The sequence below is a fragment of the Nansenia antarctica genome, assembly GCF_963989245.1.
Source record: "Nansenia antarctica genome assembly, chromosome: 1".
Taxonomy (NCBI): Eukaryota; Metazoa; Chordata; class Actinopteri; order Argentiniformes; family Microstomatidae; genus Nansenia; species Nansenia antarctica.
The window spans coordinates 112,437,231-112,442,230 of NC_137674.1; the positions used below are offsets into that span (position 1 = coordinate 112,437,231).

Here is a 5,000-nt window from a genome sequence, read left to right on the forward strand (position 1 = left end):
GGTGACTAAGTCATTGACATTGGCAGCAGATTTAAATGTTATGAATCATGGAGAAGTGAAACAGTTGAGTCTTGACAGTCTAGACTGGCTAGTTTTCTTTACTTTAACGTTTTCAGAAGGTTATGTCATTAGGTTCTGTATGAATACTGAATAAGCCGTCCTGTTTTTTGTTTTTTTTATAGGCCTATAGATATTTTTTTTAGAACAGATGTTATGTCAACATTACAACAACACTATGTAGATTTACCATCTAGTTAACGCATTGACACGTCACAATGAGCTGACCTATATATCTTGGGGGGGACAACAGAAGGGTGGACAGACAGACAGACCGGTGATCTGTATAGATCAGAGGGATAGACTCCCCAGAGGACACACGGGAGAACAAATACCACCAGGTGAAGGTTAAAGCCCAGCTGCGGATCGACCTGCCTGCTGGCTGGCTGACATTTATCAAGTCCCAGACAGGGGCGCAGGGGGACAATGTTTGTGTTTGCGAATCAGACAAATGAACAAATATTGGTGACACACAGAGCTAAAGAGAATTAATGGCAATCAAGTGCAAGGTGTGTTTTCACGCCTCGCAGATTTACTGGCAAAGATCTGGAGGATTTATAGATTAGGTGTTCTTCTTCAGGTGTTCTGGATCTCTCAGAGTGGGGTTATAAATATAATGTCTGCACAAGTTTGAAGTTTGAAAACCCATATGGTTTCTCAGAAGCTGTGCAAGCACACAAGTAGTTGGAGCAGATTAACATAATTATTTGATCAGATCTTGTAACATTGCATGTCATTTTTAAAATGTTACATTGGTTGGTAACGGTAAATGGACTGACTTACATAACGCCTTTATCCAAAGCGCTTTACAACGGCCTCTCATTCACCCATTCTCACACACATTCACACACCAATGGCGGCAAGCTACCATGCAAGGCGCCGGCCGGCCCGCTCACTGGGAGCAATTTGGGGTTCAGTGTCTTGCCCAAGGACACTTCGACGTGTGGCCAGCCGGGGCTCGAACCGCCGATCTGTCAACCTTGCGATCATTAGACGCATTCATAATCTACCTCCTGAGACACAGCCGCCCCAATACCTACAATAGTCAGCCGAATGGATAGCCCACCACTTACTGTGGTATTAGGTTGAGAGACGGGGCTGTGGAAAGATTATGGCCGACTTTCAGATTCAGTATTAAATATGTGTACCTCTTAACATTCTCACTGGTTTAGGGTTGGGTAATCTGGATCAAAACACACTATACAGGCAGAGATTAAACTGGCAAATAAAGTAACATTTTTTTTTTTCAGACAACATTTCTTTAATACAAAGTCAACATATCTACATACACAGTGGTTTTAAACCAATTATTGTTTCAGTCAGAAGTAACAGTTTGAAAGCGATAGCACTCCTCATACAAAGAAAAACTATTTTGCTTGAGTTTTGGGTTATTTTTATATTGTTGTTGTTGGCTGTTGTATGTATACGTTCTATTCTTTTGTAGTAATTTTTCTTCTCTTTTGTTAAATGTTCCCCCCTTGGTTGGAAATACTCCAGTAATTTGGCTGCTGTTGTTGTCAAAAGTCTGGCATCTTTACACAAAGTCAAAGAGTAACACGTCTCGCACAAGCTTCCAGAGACTTCCGCGGTCTCGGTTTTGGCATCGGGCCCCTTAACTAGTCTTTGAGTTCTGTCCAAAAATGTCCACGTTTCGAGATTCAGTTCATATGAAACATCTCAAGATTCTCCCACTGTTCAAAAGGATGCGCTGGAAATGTGAATTCACAGCAAGTCTTTATTGTTCCGTACTCCTTTCTATCGGTCCTTTTCTCTAACGATGCGCCGCTCCTTTTCATTTTAGTCCTGGTTCATTCTGCATCCCGTAAACAAAACATGGCAATAAAAGAACAGAAAAAACACAAACATGGTATGGTTCTATACAATGGTTAAAATGGGGCAAGGAATAAAAACCAACAACAATCATATTACATCATGTAATACTTTAGTATTAGTAGGGCAGTGGAAACCAGGAAGTCATGTGAGCCTTACTAGCTGTGCCATTGTGACGATGGTCAGTTGCTATGACGCAAAAGTTCCAAAGTTCCTTTTGGTCTCCCGGACAACGGACAGTCTACCATCTTGGCTTTGAAGGCAGTGGACAAACGAGGACTTCTACTCTTTGGGAGGGGGTGGAATAGTTGTTTAGACAAAGAACGATGGGACATACGGATGGGACTTCAGAGCAGAGAGCAGATTGGAGAAAGAATGTTACAAACAGAGAGAAGTTGTACAAACACCAGGATTAGCAGAGACCTATCTTTGTTAATTCAGTCTTGATTCGAAGTAAGAGAGAGCTTTGAGGGTCAAATTACACAAATACATATAATCTATATATTTGTTTATTTACAGGTATTATATTCTGGATCATAGTTGATATCTAACAAATGAATGATCACATTATTTCAGAAAATAAAAAATACTAAATTAAAAAGGAGTAACGAAATGAGAGAGGGGAGATCGTCGCAAATGAAGAGAAAATGGGTAATAATGTCAATGTTTCCTACAACGTTATGCTTGGTAGACCAGTTCATCTACTACTTAAAAAAAAAAGGAAAAATACTCAAACGAATACTAATGACTACTTGTTAATGATAATAAGAATTTCAACAACAATTAAAAACCGCCATCTCCTCGGCACAGCGCTACCTAGTGGTAGGGGTCAGACAGGGCAGCCGGAGTGGCACCTGAACCTTTCCTCTCTTGTTTCCACAGAAACACAATATTTCCCAAGGTTAAGGTTATGCTTACAAAAAACAACAATCATAAAAAAGAAAGAAAAATCCATAATAATTTCACATGAGCTTTTCAAAGTTTATTGGTGGTACAAAAAAAGAAAAAAGGAAAACAAAAAAAGAAAGAAATTCTTACTAGTTTGGATATATCTTTATATTCTGCATTTAAATATATATGTATGTGTGAATGTGTGATGTGTGTGTGTGTGTATATATATATATATATATATATATATATATATATATACATACACACACACAGACACACACAGACACAAACACATGTTACACTTAACATTTCTACAGTGAAAAAATAGAATGTCTTTTAACATAATATGAACAAATAAGCATTTGTTTTTTTGCTGCTAATTAAAAAAAAAAAAAAAAAAACGCGATAACAATATCTCTGTTAAAAAACTAAAACGGAAAAAAAAACTAAAATAAAAGTCAGCTATGTAAAGTAAAATAACAATAAAGTTCATCATAATACAACATTAATGTCTCATAATGTCACAATAACAATAAGGCTTTTTTGGAAATAAGAAAAGACTACACACACACAGTTCCCTCTCAGCGCTCTGCTAGTGTGCATACGACCAAACACTCTTCACAGAGAACCCTCCTCAAAGCAGACTCTGTGTATACCAAAGCACTGACCTCGGAGAAAACAGAAAATCGTGGGGGGATTGAAAGCTTGTTTCTATCAGACAAATGTACATAGTGCGTTAGAGAGTCTGCCCTGCCGCTATCGTTTAGGGAAAACCGTTCAAAGTTTTGTGATGTCGTCTAGTATCGTAGGGATGTCACGTTCACGTCACATCCAGCTCCCAACATGGCAGTCTTATTATTCTCAGTCGTCCACAGAGGCGTTTGCTCAAAGATGGAGCAAAAATCCAGGGGGGGGGGCGGGGGGGGCGATAGCCTATCTGGTTTATCCACCCAGATACACAGAACGTGAAGGGGGAAGTACATCTCAGTTGTCTAACCCCCCATGTAGGTGACTACACCTACGCCACCACTCTCCTGAAGCAAAGGTTGAGGGAATTCGTCTGTTAAAAACGGTGCGTACTAGACACGGGTGAAGAGAAGAGAGATTGAGGGGTAACGATGATGAAACACACGTTGGATGCACTATTTCAGTCGCAGCCGCCTGGGCTGCGGCGATCTACCGCCAGACTCCGACTCCTTCATCGTCAGTTCCTGTACCAAGTCACACTTACAGCATACGAGAGATAAGCAGCATGTTTGGTATTTGACAGAAGAAAAAAAAACTAAAAAAACTAAAAACGTTACAGTTTTCAATCAATCATAAGACAAAGAAGTCTGATGAAACTGATGACGACGGGGAGTGTCGGTTGGTCGCTGTACACATTTGCAGAGAGAGAGAGAGTGAGAGAGAGAGAGCCTCTTCGACACAAGATGGCTGCCTGTTTCCTTCCATCTGATGGTTCCGTTCGTTCTGTAGACTAAAGCCTGTCAGATCAGACCTCCCGGTTTAAAAAAAACGACAGACGTTTGCACCAATAACCCATGACGACAACAAAACGACGGAGTGAAAGATCGTAAAAAGTCATGGAGTTATGGTTTGTTATTACTGTGATCCCACAGCTTCTCGCAACAAACAGCAAGCGTTTTTTCTCCTCAGTTTCCATGGTGACTGAGTAACCGACTGTGGGCTGCTGGGCTCGTCATGTGTTAAGGTACTGTTGTTATAAACATGTCGGTGGTTCGTTCGTCCTCAAGAGCACCGAAACATTATACCACGCACCTCAAGAAAGTACTCAAGAAACTGATACGGTAAGTATGTAAAGTAAGTGATTGAATTGGCATTTCGCAATTAAAACCACCATCTGGCTGTGTCCTCGCTTTCTCTACTGTTAGCGGCTGGTCTTAGCCCGAGGATCTGAAGGGATAGGGCTGCCCTTTAACCATGACGAACGCTTGACGAAGTTGGGAGATGAGAGTTAGGAACTATGGGCAGTAGAAGTTCACTTGGTTGAGACAGGGGGAGAAAGGCGGGTTGGGGGGTTGGTACCAAATCTGAGTTGTCTTCTCCTACTATCAGTCCTGTTTCCGTCGTCTCAGTGTTGTTCGTCTCATCCTGGGTGACCGACGGTTTCTTTTGGGACAATCGTCTGTGTAACCACAGGCAACCACAGGTCGGCCATCTCTCTGGCTATTATTATTTATTCATCATCGTCAAAAGTGTTA

The 5,000-nt window shown here is 41.0% G+C and overlaps 1 protein-coding gene across 1 annotated transcript in view; it reads right to left on the minus strand.

Annotated features, from left to right (window-relative positions):
• Window positions 1–3,197: 3,197 nt before the first annotated feature.
• Window positions 3,198–5,000, minus strand: part of LOC308156817 (receptor-type tyrosine-protein phosphatase S-like) — a gene marked incomplete at its 5' end in the record, with an annotated part of 12,844 nt that continues 11,041 nt past the window's right edge. The window contains one exon of the mRNA XM_080530256.1: window positions 3,198–5,000. This exon is cut by the window's right edge and continues 688 nt beyond it.